This window comes from Oncorhynchus keta, chromosome 24 (assembly GCF_023373465.1).
Source record: "Oncorhynchus keta strain PuntledgeMale-10-30-2019 chromosome 24, Oket_V2, whole genome shotgun sequence".
Classification (NCBI taxonomy): domain Eukaryota; kingdom Metazoa; phylum Chordata; class Actinopteri; order Salmoniformes; family Salmonidae; genus Oncorhynchus; species Oncorhynchus keta.
Genome location: NC_068444.1, coordinates 18,232,376 through 18,247,181, shown reverse-complemented (window position 1 = coordinate 18,247,181; position 14,806 = coordinate 18,232,376). Strand labels below are relative to the sequence as shown.

Here is a 14,806-nt window from a genome sequence, read left to right as displayed (position 1 = left end):
TGGTTATGGTTAGGCATTAACTCTGAATGGTTATGGTTAGGCATTAACTCTGAATGGTTATGGTTAGGCATTAACTCTGAATGGTTAAGGTTAGGCATTAACTCTGAATGGTTAAGGTTAGGCATTAACTCTGAATGGTTAAGGTTAGGCATTAACTCTGAATGGTTAAGGTTAGGCATTAACTCTGAATGGTTAAGTTTAGGCATTAACTCTGAATGGTTATGGTTAGGCATTAACTCTGAATGGTTATGGTTAGGCATTAACTCTGAATGGTTAAGGTTAGGCATTAACTCTGAATGGTTATGGTTAGGCATTAACTCTGAATGGTTATGGTTAGGCATTAACTCTGAATGGTTAAGGTTAGGCATTAACTCTGAATGGTTAAGGTTAGGCATTAACTCTGAATGGTTAAGGTTAGGCATTAACTCTGAATGGTTAAGGTTAGGCATTAACTCTGAATGGTTAAGGTTAGGCATTAACTCTGAATGGTTAAGGTTAGGCATTAACTCTGAATGGTTATGGTAAGGGTTAAGGTTTGGGATAGGCTTAAAACAAAAATATAAAAACCAACTTTCTATTGCTGTATTTGTAGTTAGTAAACCAAGCAAAACCCAAACTTACTTGAAGGTAACAGCGCTCACTTTTGCCCCTGGTGGCAGGTTTCCAAGCCATCTCCCGATATCATCAGACATGGATGGATGTCGAATACTCACTTGTAATCACAGGTGACCTGGCTGCTATTTACCTAACACAGATAGTTTGCAATTTCAGCATGTAAAAACTGTCGCTCTGGCGTTTTCCAACCCATGCACCAGGTTCATCAATTTACCTGTCAATATCAGCTCGCTTGCGCTAAGGTGGGAAGAGTGGAAATATTTCAGATGTGTCATTTTAAAATAAGTGGCAATTTCATGTGGTGCATATTGGGAGATTTAAGACCAATGAAAAGCAGGTCTTAAGCCTCATTCACATTACCCATAAGCACTCTGTTACGTTGCACCGCATGTCATGCATTTCAATGGAGACGTCCACAATGGTGTGAAAACGCAACGCCCCCTTGAGGTTCAAGACTCCGTTGTGAGACGGACACCGCAACTTTTACATTTTTAAAACTTTGAGTCGTCTTCAGTAAAGCCAGAGTCCATCGAAGAACAGGGAGTTACCAAAACATAGAAGAAGATGAAAATATGTGTTTTCTGTGATGGCTTTATGGGATAGCTAGCAATTTGTAAGCAATTACCAATTTCTATAAGTGAATACCATTTTAATAGTAATGTTAAATAATAAACATGGACTGTTAAGCCAAGTACTATATATGACTTTTTTTTTTATATTTGTGAAGTTATTTTTAATGCTAATTGTTAGGTGGAGGTCGCTAGCCACAATTTAATCTTCAACCTAGCCTGGCTTTTAGCTCGCTAGCTGCTCTGCGGTGCAACCTAGCCTGGCTTTTAGCTCGCTAGCTGCTCTGCGGTGCAACCTAGCCTGGCTTTTAGCTCGCTAGCTGCTCTGCGGTGCAACCTAGCCTGGCTTTTAGCTAGCTAGCTGCTCTGCAGTGCAACCTAGCCTGGCTTTTAGCTAGCTAGCTGCTCTGCAGTGCAACCTAGCCTGGATTTTAGCTCGCTAGCTGCTCTGCGGTGCAACCTAGCCTGGCTTTTAGCTCGCTAGCTGCTCTGCAGTGCAACCTAGCCTGGCTTTTAGCTCGCTAGCTGCTCTGCGGTGCAACCTAGCCTGGCTTTTAGCTCGCTAGCTGCTCTGCAGTGCAACCTAGCCTGGCTTTTAGCTCGCTAGCTGCTCTGCGGTGCAACCTAGCCTGGCTTTTAGCTCGCTAGCTGCTCTGCAGTGCAACCTAGCCTGGCTTTTAGCTCGCTAGCTGCTCTGCGGTGCAACCTAGCCTGGCTTTTAGCTCGCTAGCTGCTCTGCGGTGCAACCTAGCCTGGCTTTTAGCTCGCTAGCTGCTCTGCGGTGCAACCTAGCCTGGCTTTTAGCTCGCTAGCTGCTCTGCAGTGCAACCTAGCCTGGCTTTTAGCTAGCTTGACTTGCAATAAAGTTACAGAAACAAGTTGAGGAAAAATAAACTAAACATATCATGTTTTATTATCACCTGAAACTATATATTCATCCTGTCTCGAATGAAAAGGTCATACTTTGCAATCTCCCCAAATAAATGTGATCTCTCAGCAGAGACAAGCTCTCCTCCATCTTGCTTTACAAACATTACCTTTGTCCATTCAGTACTCTGTTCAATGCATTTTGGTACACCACAAGTACATTCATTTCCAATGGAATGCTGCAAACACAACATTGCATTGCAGAGGCAGTTGCAGTGTGTTCTGTGTGTTGTATAAATTTGATTTATCGAATGTATGTGTCAAACTGTATGTGTAGATGGCTTGACAGAAATGGTAGCAGAAGGTGAATGTTGAACTTTTGTTGCAAACATATCCAGATGGCGCTGCTTTGCACCACACCAAACGCAGCGTTTAATTGGATATTAATGTACTTCTGGTGAACCACATCTGGTACACCACATCATTGCATTTTGGTACACCATAATTACATTAATTTCCAATGAAACGCTGCGTTTGTGCGTTCGGTGTGGTGCATATGTTGGATTTACCAAAATGCAAAAACACTGTCGGTGTGATCGAAGCGTTAACATGGTGGTTTGTGACGGCATGGATTTTGTGAGTGAAAGCGCAACCTATCCAGCCACAATGCACAGTGCCCAAGAGGAGATGGTAACCCTCACATTAATAAACATCAAAAACGACTGTTTTTCTTCTCCATTTGGTTTTATTTGATTTAAAACCAAGCGTTATATGCCCTCAATGAAGGCATTTTGGGGGGGTCCTGCCCAATGCGTTCGCAAAGTAGTCAAGCTTATCAATCAAGGATTTGACTCGTAAGACTGCTTTGAAATAAATCTTAATTAAAGTTAAGCAAAAAAAATGAACGGAAATCCCTTTTGATCTAGGCCTACATTGTTTTAGCCCGTGCGTAAAACCCCTCCATGTAGGCTATCTGTCCATTTGCCATCATGAAAAGAGAGATGAGATGATGCTGGTGACCCTTGTATTCAGAACTTATTTTCCTGAAACAATGGCTTGTTTTTCGTTTAATTTGATTAAAAAACAAACACCGCCCTGGCTTTATGATGAAAATGTCCAGCTCGCATGCAATGGAATTTAGGAACAGTCTGCTATTTCTGGAGAAGCGTGAACACGATCTGTAAAATGGGGTCCAATATGTTTATATGTCAATGGAGGTTTATTTACCCGAGTGCTGTCCTAATTCTGTTCTTTGGATTATATACGAGGATCTAGCACCCGATGTAAATTCATATAAGGTGGAGTCGTGCACGTTTATCTTTCCATTATGTTTATAAAACATTATATTTGGGATCAGTAGAAAGGTGAGTGGAAATGCTTTTTATATTGGATCTTTGCCCAGCGTCTGTGAAAAGTTGGGAAATGCATAAGAAGCTCCACGTTCTGCGTTACGGCGATATTATATGCCCACGGGGAGCAATTATGGTGTCTGTAGCTGTATTTAGCCTATTTTAAACAAGTTGTTTCGTTTTTAATTTGATAAGAATGATTCACTCTTTTTTTATGCCTTATCAATAGTGAATTTCATCTTGCTTATTGACTATGGTTGGCATGTCCATGGCTCAGCCTTTGGCTCAATCATCCAGTTTGCTGACAACATCACAGAGCCTTGTTCACACTGTTTGAAGTGACTCAAATCCTAGTTTTTTGCATATCTAATTCTAATCTGTTATTTTTACCTGCAGTCTGAACAGCCAAAAGGCACATGGAATCAGATATTTCAAGCAACACCTTCATAGGTGGTTTAAAATCAGATTCAAATCTAATTCCTGGACATGTGACTTGTGTCTGAACGGTCAAATCTGATTGATTTGCCCTCAAGTGTTTTTTAGACTGTCATTTGGCAGATCTTGTGCTTGCTACTCAATTGGCAGTTTGACAAGAACATTTGGTAGCTAACTAGCTTGTTAATTGTTTACGAACAAATGAGTGAGTGACTGTGCTAGAAAGTTAAATAGCTGTACCTAGCTAGATAGTTGATTACAGATTAGTGTCCCGCTCTTTGAAAGCGACAGCTCTAGCCCTTAGCTCAATAAGGATGTTGCCTGCAATCCATGGCTTCTTGTTGGTATATGTACGTATGGTCAATTAAGCCGGGGACTGATGTCGTAAACTCCTCAATGCCATCAGATGAATCCCGGAACATATTCCAGTCTGTGATAGCGAAACAGTCATGTAACTTAGCATCCACTTCATCTGACCATCTATTGATCACGCCCCTGGTACTTCCTGTTTGGAAGGAAGATAGAGTTATGGTCATATTTTCCAAATTGAGGGCAAGGGAGAGTTTTGTATGAGTCTCTGTGTGTGGAGTAAAAGTGATCGAGAGTTTTTCCGTCTCTCGTTGCACAGGTGACATCATGGTAGAAATTAGGTAAGATGAATTTCAGTCTACAGATTGTCATGAGGTAACTCAGACGAACAGAATCTCAAGACTTCCTTAATATTAGAGATCACGCACCAGCTGTTGTTAGTAAAGAGACACACACCACCCTCCTTCGGACATGACGCTGCCATTCTGTCCTGCTGATGTATAGAAAAACCAGCTAGATGTGCAGTATATTTATATTTCCCCTGTCCTTCTTCAGCCATGTCCCGGAGAAACATAGGACATTACAGTTCTTCAGATCACGTTGATACGATAGTCTTTAACGAAGCTCGTCCAGTTTATTCTCCAGTGATTGCACGTTCGCCAATAGAACGGAGGGTAGAGGCGGTTTATCTACTCTACGACGTAGTCTCATCAGGTATTCCACATGCCTGCCTCTATAACGCCTCTTACTGTGGTTATAGATTTTTATCCTGCATATCTTCATGTGTATGTAAAGTGATTTTGGGTGTTGTGAAAAGTAGTATGTATTATTGTTAAAACACACAAGCTAACACACGCACACTCCGCACTCACATATACACACGCACACACATCCAATGCTGCTGTCCCATGTATATATATGAATATACATTCAACTCTGGAACTTATCTTTTATACAGTTTTCACACTGTCTATTCATATACTGTATTATTGTTAAACTGTTTATATACACCACCTGTATTTATATACTGGATTCTTGACATAGCTCACTCTAATATATCTACTGCTGTACTGTACATATAATTCGTAGTATATCTTTTTGGAGTATACACATATATTTAATTTGGATAACTGATACGGTGTTCTTTAGGTTGTAACTGGTTTCATCCTGACATTTGTGATTTCTTGTTTTTTTAATTATTTTTATTATTATTTGTTAACTTGTTTGACATGTTTACTGCCTTTTTAGGAGCTGGTAATACAAGCATTTCGCTGCAACCATTATAACATCTGCTAAACTGTGTACACAACCAATACACCTTTATTTGATTTACAGTAGGCCGAGCCAACTGTTATGTTTATCAATACATTTCCATATTGAAGCCATGCAATTACTTAGAACAATGTGGACAACAAAACATGTTCAACGTAGTTAGCAAATATGGGATAGGCCTACATTTTGTAACTTTGTTTCTGTATGCTCTTTAAAGGTCCAATGCATCCGCTTTTATCTTAATATCAAATCATTTCTGGATAACAATTACATACCTTACTATGATTGTTTTCAATTAAAACATTTAAAAAGACTCAAAAAGTGCTTATTCTGTCACGTTCTGTCCTTAGTTCCTTTGTTATGTCTTTGTTTTAGTTGGTCAGGCCGTGAGTTGGGTGGGTTGTCTATGTTCCTTTTTCTATCATTTGAGATTTCTGTGTTCGGCCTGGTATGGTTCTCAATCAGAGGCAGCTGTCAATCGTTGTCCCTGATTGAGAATCATACTTAGGTAGCCTGGTTTCACTTTTGAGTTGTGGGTGTTTGTCTTCCGTGTCAGTGTTTGTTGCCACACGGGACTGTTTCGTTTATTCACGTTTATTGTTTTGTTCCAGTGTTCTGTTGTGTTTGATTAAACATTATGGACACTTACCACGGTCCTCCGATCCTTGTTCTGTTGTGTTTGATTAAACATTATGGACACTTACCACGGTCCTCCGTTCCTTGTTCTGTTGTGTTTGATTAAACATTATGGACACTTACCACGGTCCTCCGTTCCTTGTTCTGTTGTGTTTGATTAAACATTATGGACACTTACCACGGTCCTCCGTTCCTTGTTCTGTTGTGTTTGATTAAACATTATGGACACTTACCACGGTCCTCCGTTCCTTGTTCTGTTGTGTTTGATGAAACATTATGGACACTTACCACGGTCCTCCGTTCCTTGTTCTGTTGTGTTTGATTAAACATTATGGACACTTACCACGGTCCTCCGTTCCTTGTTCTGTTGTGTTTGATTAAACATTATGGACACTTACCACGGTCCTCCGTTCCTTGTTCTGTTGTGTTTGATTAAACATTATGGACACTTACCACGGTCCTCCGTTCCTTGTTCTGTTGTGTTTGATTAAACATTATGGACACTTACCACGGTCCTCCGTTCCTTGTTCTGTTGTGTTTGATTAAACATTATGGACACTTACCACGGTCCTCCGTTCCTTGTTCTGTTGTGTTTGATTAAACATTATGGACACTTACCACGGTCCTCCGTTCCTTGTTCTGTTGTGTTTGATTAAACATTATGGACACTTACCACGGTCCTCCGTTCCTTGTTCTGTTGTGTTTGATTAAACATTATGGACACTTACCACGGTCCTTGTTCTGTTGTGTTTGATTAAACATTATGGACACTTACCACGGTCCTCCGTTCCTTGTTCTGTTGTGTTTGATTAAACATTATGGACACTTACCACGGTCCTCCGTTCCTTGTTCTGTTGTGTTTGATTAAACATTATGGACACTTACCACGGTCCTCCGTTCCTTGTTCTGTTGTGTTTGATTAAACATTATGGACACTTACCACGGTCCTCCGATCCTTGTTCTGTTGTGTTTGATTAAACATTATGGACACTTACCACGGTCCTCCGTTCCTTGTTCTGTTGTGTTTGATTAAACATTATGGACACTTACCACGGTCCTCCGATCCTTGTTCTGTTGTGTTTGATTAAACATTATGGACACTTACCACGGTCCTCCGATCCTTGTTCTGTTGTGTTTGATTAAACATTATGGACACTTACCACGGTCCTCCGTTCCTTGTTCTGTTGTGTTTGATTAAACATTATGGACACTTACCACGGTCCTCCGTTCCTTGTTCTGTTGTGTTTGATTAAACATTATGGACACTTACCACGGTCCTCCGTTCCTTGTTCTGTTGTGTTTGATTAAACATTATGGACACTTACCACGGTCCTCCGTTCCTTGTTCTGTTGTGTTTGATTAAACATTATGGACACTTACCACGGTCCTCCGATCCTTGTTCTGTTGTGTTTGATTAAACATTATGGACACTTACCACGGTCCTCCGTTCCTTGTTCTGTTGTGTTTGATTAAACATTATGGACACTTACCACGGTCCTCCGTTCCTTGTTCTGTTGTGTTTGATTAAACATTATGGACACTTACCACGGTCCTCCGTTCCTTGTTCTGTTGTGTTTGATTAAACATTATGGACACTTACTCACCTTGTTTAGCGCGCACTGCGCCCGGCCCGCCACAGGAGTCGCTGGTGCACGATGAGACATGGACATCCCTACCGGCCAAGCCCTCCCTTACCCGGATGACGCTAGGCCAGTTGTGCGTTGCCGCACGGACCTCCCGGTCACGGTCGGTTACAACAGAGTCTGGGCGCGAACCCAGGGTCTCTGATGGCACAGCTGGCGCTGCAGTACAGCACCCCTAACCACTGCGCCACCCAGGATATTCTTCTACATATTCTTAATCTCCAATTCAGCTATGACTGTCTTGAAGTGGTCTAAGTGGGGAGAGGAAAACTGAAAACTACCAAAACAGGCTGATAATTCAGGGGGTGTTGTCAAACACTAATATGGCATTATTATAATTTTCACAATTTCACAGTATTATTACAACATAGTGTGAAATTATATATAAAATACACACAGAAGAAAATCACATTTTTCACTGCACTGGGCCTTTAACGAACAAGTAAACGGTCAAGAAAAAGTATAATTAGGTAATACCTCTGGGTTTTGAACCAAGATCAACTGCACAACTCAAGCTCTTTCAGATCTACTGTTGCTGTTGTTATCAGACTGAGCAAATGTCTGTCTGTCCAGTCTAGTGCATCCTATAGTGTCTATCTACCTGAAGATGCATACTTCCTCATAGTCTAATGGACTCCACTCACTCACTAGGGCCTTTCTAGCGATCCTAAATAACCCTGTTCTCTCCTTACCCTGGGTGGGGTCACCTCGACTGACCCTCGCTATGACCCCTCCCAGTGCTTTGGGACACACACACATACACACACATACATACATAACTGAACTGCCATTCACTGCTGTTACTTCCAGCACTATGGGTGCAAACAAGGTAGAATTGCAGGTTTAAATAGAAGGGGGGTGACATTTCCAGCTTCCGAATGACAGGAAATCAGAACAAGTTAGTTTGAGAAAGGATAAATCCTTCAAACATATTTAAGACAGAATGTGTGAATTCAATCAAAGCTGCATCAAGGAAATGTTAGCGAGTATGGAGTACAGTCAGTTTGGAATACAATCTAAAAGATATGTTTAAATCTAAATTGTTATTCAACAGCATAAAATAAAATCTCACTGCTGCCACCAATTAAGAATTAGAGGAAATCGTGTATCATGAGAAACCATTCAATAAACCATCCATTTAGTGAAATATGAAAGAAAGTCATTGTCGGGGGGAAAGTGTGGTTGTCTGTGATGGATACAACACACCCAGGGGGGACTAAGATCTCTTATGGTTTTACTGTAAATGTTTACATTCCTACGTGCTGTGATGCTATCAGCTAATAGTTTCTGGAACACAGCAGAGCAGTCCTGAGTGGGAATATTGGCCCTGTGTGTGTGTGTGTGTGTGTGTGTGTGTGTGTGTGTGTGTGTGTGTGTGTGTGTGTGTGTGTGTGTGTGTGTGTGTGTGTGTGTGTGTGTGTGTGAGAGTGAGGAGCCATAATGCGGCAGGGGAGACAGGGTCAGGGGGAAGCAGCTCTGTCTTTTAAACAACGCTATTAACCATGACCTGTCTCCTTCCTGAGTCCTGACCCAAGTCTGCCGTGGGACAACACATTAACGCCTACAAGCATGCACACACACGCACACACACACGCACGCACGCACGCAGGCACACACACACACACACACACACACAAACACACCACCCTTTTCAGCTTTAAACAATACACACACTCCACCTTTAGTAGACCTAGTTAAATCTCTTTGGACAGATTTATGTTGTTCCATCCTCACTCAGCATCAGCGTCATGTGAGGTTTGTAATGGAAGTATCCATTGACAGTCAGTGAGCAGTAGAAGTGCTGACAGCCATTGTATACAGATCATCTACTGCAGTTTCAAAGAGAAAATAATTACTGTTGCAAAATATTTACAGGAAATGCTAGTGTAATTACAGCTTGGGAACAGTGTGAGATCTCTGAGCCTAGCTCTTACACAAGCATTGTAGCGTAGCAGAGACTGCAGACAGTGTGTGCGTACGCACGTCCCTGCATGTGTTTTGTCTGTGTGTGTGTGCTGACTGGGTGGGGGTTTCATCGTATCTGTCTCCCCCTCTGTACATTTCACCAAGCTGAGAGCTGAGCAACTGTAGCAAAGACTTTTAAGACAACAATGGATTAGTGTTTCCACTACAGATAATAAATCTATCAACTTTAAATCATCGTCATTTAATTTAGCTAAGATCAGGTACATTCTGTCCAGGCATTTTGTTAAAACAGGTTGAATATAAATCTTGCATTTTTTTCTATACATCGACAGGACAGAACAGCTGCGCCTGGGAAGCTTAGTGGAGGGGGTGTATCTCTTTGTTAACAACAGCTAGTGCGTGATCTTTAATATTATGGCAGTCGCAAGGTTCTGCTCGCCTGAATTAGAATAGCTCATGATAAGCTGTAGACCACACATGTCACCTGTACAACTAGGGTTCACTTTTACTCCACACACAGAGACACATACAAAGCTCTCCATAAATATATCCTCCTGATACCTGCTTAGAAGCAAAAATTCTAAAAGGAAGTACCAGTGATGCCAGCAGCATTGGGAAGTTTGGATGAAAAACATGCCCAGAGTAAATTGCCTGTCACTAATGCATATAATGCATATAATTATTTGGATAGAAAACACTCTGAAGTTTCCAAAACTGTTAAAATAAGGTCTGTGAGTATAACAGAACTCATATGGCAGGCAAAAACCTGAGAAAAATCTAACCAGGAAGTGGGAAATCTGAGGTTTGTAGTTTTAAGTGATTGCCTATCCAATATACTGTGTCTATGAGGTCAGTTTGCACTTCCCCGGGCTTCCACTAGATGTCAACAGTCTTTAGACAGTTGTTTCAGGCTTCTATTGTGAAAGGGGAGCGAATAAGAGCTGTTTCAACAAGTGGTCAGGATGAAAGTCTTTAGTTTAGTCTCGCACGTGGCAGTGAGTGTGAGCTCCGCTCCCTTTCCTTTCTAATGAAAACAGTATTGTCCGGTTGAAACATTATTGAATATTTATGATAAAAACACCATGAGGATGGATAAGAAACATTGTTTGACATGTTTCTACGTACTTTAATGGAACTTTTTTGACTTTTCGTCTGGACTTTGTGAGTAAACTTGGTGCATTTGGATTACTGGACTAAACACGTGAACAAAAAGGAGGTATTTGGACATAAAGATGAACTTTATCGAACAAAACAAACATTTATTGTTTAACATGGAGACCTGGGAGTGCCATCAGATGAAGATCATCAAAGGTAAGTGATTCATTTTAACGCTATTTCTGACTTTTGTGATACCTCTCCTTGGTTGGAAAATGGCTGTATGGTTTTCTGTGGCTAGGGGCTGACCTAACATAATCGCATGGTGTGCTTTCGCCGTAAAGACTTTTTGAAATCGGAGACTGTGACTGGATTAACAAGAAATGTATCTTTAAAATGGTGTGTAATACTTGTATGTTTGAGGAATTTTAATAATGAGATTTCTGTTGTTTGAATTTGGCGCCATGCAATTTCACTGGCTGTTGGCGAGGTGGGACGCTCACGTCCCGAACGCTCCCAGAGAGATTAATATGGAAGTGGTCCGATGAAACGGATGCTAAACCACAGGACTGTTTCACTAGCACAGACTGGAATATGGACCGAGGTTCATCCGATGGCATTGAGGAGTTTACCACATTAGTCACCCGCTGCATTAATAACTGCATTGATGATGTCGTCCCCACAGTGACCGTACATACCCCAACCAGAAGCCATGGATTACAAGCAGCCTCCGCTAGAGCTTTCGCTTTCAATGAGCCGGACAATATTCCAGAAGCTTGTAAGAAATCCCACTATGCCCTCCAACAAACCATCAAACAGGCAAAGTGTTAGTACAGGACAAAGATCGAATCTTACTACATTGGATCTGATGCTCGTCGTATGTGGCAGTGCTTCCAAACTATCACGGATTACAAAGGGAAACCCAGGCGTGAGCTGTCCAGTGACGCAAGCCTACCAGACAAGATAAACACCTTCTGTGCGCACCTTGAGGCTAACAACACTGAACTATGCATGAGAGCACCAGCTGTTCCTGACTATTGTGTGTTCACGCTCTCTGTAGCCGATGTGAGAAACACCTTTAAACAGGTTATCATTCACAAGGCCGCAGGTCCAGATGTATTACCAGGACACGTACTCAGAGCATGCACTGACCAGCTGGAAAGTGTCTTCACTGAGATTTTTGACCTCTCCCTGACCGAGTCTGTAATACCTACATGTTTGAAGCAGACCACCATAGTCCCTGTCCCCAAGAACGCCAAGGTAACCTGTCTAAATGACTATCGCCCTGTAGCACTCACAACTGTAGCCATGAAATGCTTTGAAATTCTTGTCGTGGCTCACATCAACACCATCATCCGAGTCACCCTGAACGCACTCCAATTTGCATACCGCCCCAACAGATCCACAGATGACGCAATCTTTATTGCACTCCATACTGCCCTTTCACACCTGGACAAAATGAACACCTGTGTGAGAATGCTGTTCATTGACTACAGCTCAGCATTCAACACCATTGTGTCCTCCAAGCCCATCACTAATCTAAGGACCTTGGGATTAAATACTTCCCTCTGCAACTGGATACTAGACTTCCTGAAGGTCCGCCCCAGGTGGTGAGGGTAGGTAACAACACATCCGCCACGCTGACTCTCAACATGGGGTCCCATCAGGAGTGTTTGGTCCCCTCCTTTACTCCCTTTTCAACCACGACTGCATGGCGGTGCATGACTCCAACACCATCATTAAGTTTGCAGATGACATGACGGTGGTAAGCCTGATCACCGACGATGATGAGACAGCCTACAGGGAAGAGGTCAGAGACCTGGCAGTGGGTAACAGGACAACAACCTCCTCCTCAATGTCAGCAAGACAACGGAGTTGAGCACACCCCATCCACATAGACGGGGCTGTTGTGGAACAGGTTGAGAGCTTCAAGCTCATCGGTGTTCACATCAATAAGGAAATATCATGGTCCACACACATCAACACAGTCCAAGAGGACAATACAAAGCCTCTTCCCCTCATGAGGCTGAAAATATTTGGCATGGGCCCTTAGATCCTCAAAAAGTTCCACAGCTACACCATTAATTAAGAGCATCTTGACTGGCTGTATCTCCGCTTGGTATGGCAACTGTTTGGCATCTGACCGCAAGACTCTACAGAGGGTAGTGGGTACAGTCCTGTACATCACTGGGGATGAGCTCCCTGCCATCCAGGATCTCTATAACAGGCGATGTCAGAGGAAGGCCCTAAAAATGGTTAAAGACTCCATTCAACCAAGTCATAGATTGTTCTCTCTGCTACCGCATGGCAAGTGGTACTGATGCACCAAGTCTGGAACCAACAGGACCCTGAACAGCTTCGACCACCAAGCTATAAGACCGCTAGTTAGTTAAATATTCAACCAATAACTACCTGGAATATCTGCATTGACCCTTTTTGCACTAATCTCTTCTGACTCATCACATATGCTGTTCTTACTGTTAATTATCTATCCTGTTGCCCAGTCACTTTATCACTACGTACAGGGCCTTCGGGAAGTATTCAGACCCACTGACTTTTTCCACATTTTATTATGTTACAGCCTCGTTCTAAAATGGATTAAATAGTTTTTTCCTCATCAATCTACACACAATACCCCATAATGATGAAGTGAAAACAGTTTTCTATACATTTTTGCAAGTGTATTAAACATATAAAACAGAAATACCTTATTTAAATGCAGTGATAGTTTTCTACGAGACTCGAAATTGAGCTCAGGTGCATCGTGTTTCCATTGATCATCCTTGAGATGTTTCTACAACTTGATTGGAGTCCACCTGTGGTAAATTAAATTGAGTAGGCATGATTTGGAAAGGCACACACACTGTCTATACAAAGTCCCACAGTTGACAGTACATGTCAGAGCAAAAACCAAGCCATGAGGTCAAAGGAATTGTCCGTAGAGCTCCATGACTGGAGGCACAGATCTGGGGAAGGGTACCGAAACATTTATGCAGCATTGAAGGTCCCCAAGAAAACAGTGGCCTCCATCATTATTAAATGGAAGAACTTTGGAACCACCAAGACTCTTCCTAGAGCTGACCGCCCGGCCAAACTGAGCAATCAGGCAACAAGGGCCTTGGTCAGACAGGTGACCAATTTCCCAATGGTCCCACTGACAGTGCCAAGCTTGTAGCATCATACACAAGAAGACTCGATGCAGTAATCGATGCAAAAGATGCTTCAACAAAGTACTGAGTAAAGGGTCTGAATATTTGCAAAAAAATTGCTAAAATTTTAAAAACCTGTTTTTGCTTTGTCATTATGCGGTTTTGTGATGTCATTATGGGGTATTGTAATGTCATTATGGGGTATTGTGATGTTATTATGGGGTATTGTGATGTCATTATGGGGTATTGTAATCTCATTATGGGGTATTGTAATGTCATTATGGGGTATTGTAATGTCATTATGGGGTATTGTAATGTCATTATGGGGTATTGTAATGTCATTATGGGGTATTGTAATGTCATTATGGGGTATTGTGATGTCATTATGGGGTATTGTAATCTCATTATGGGGTATTGTAATGTCATTATGGGGTATTGTAATGTCATTATGGGGTATTGTGTGTAGATTGATGAGGGGGGGGAAACTATTTAATCCATTTTAAATTAAGGCATTAACATAATAAAATGTGGAAAAAGCTAAGGGTCCTGAACACTTTCTGAATTCACTGTATACTGTATGTACATATCTACTTCAATGACCTTGTACCCCCGCATGAACTTGGTACTTGTACCCCGTGTATATAGCTAAGTTATCGTTACTCATTCCTCTTATTTTTCTTCTATTTTTTTTCTTCTCTCTTTTTTCTCTCCCCATTGTTGTGAAGGGCCAATGAGTTTCCCTGTTAGTCTACACCTGTTGTTTATGAAGCATTTCCCTGTTAGTCTACACCTGTTGTTTATGAAGCATTTCCCTGTTAGTCTACACCTGTTGTTTATGAAGCATTTCCCTGTTAGTCTACACCTGTTGTTTATGAAGCATTTCCCTGTTAGTCTACACCTGTTGTTTATAAAGCATTTCCCTGTTAGTCTACACCTGTTGT

The 14,806-nt window shown here is 41.8% G+C and overlaps 1 long non-coding RNA gene across 12 annotated transcripts; it reads right to left on the bottom strand.

Moving 5' to 3' along the window:
- Positions 1–564: 564 nt before the first annotated feature.
- On the bottom strand, positions 565–5,722 carry LOC127911497 (uncharacterized). 12 transcript variants are annotated; one of them, XR_008078740.1, is made up of 4 exons: positions 1,973–5,722; positions 1,809–1,849; positions 1,563–1,603; positions 565–1,398 (listed from the first exon to the last, which is right to left on the bottom strand). It is a non-coding gene; the product is annotated as an uncharacterized LOC127911497 (long non-coding RNA). The 12 variants fall into 12 exon arrangements; XR_008078739.1 differs by lacking the exon at positions 1,563–1,603 and adding an exon at positions 1,522–1,562; XR_008078742.1 differs by lacking the exon at positions 1,809–1,849 and adding an exon at positions 1,727–1,767.
- Between the last annotated feature and the right edge of the window lie 9,084 nt (positions 5,723–14,806).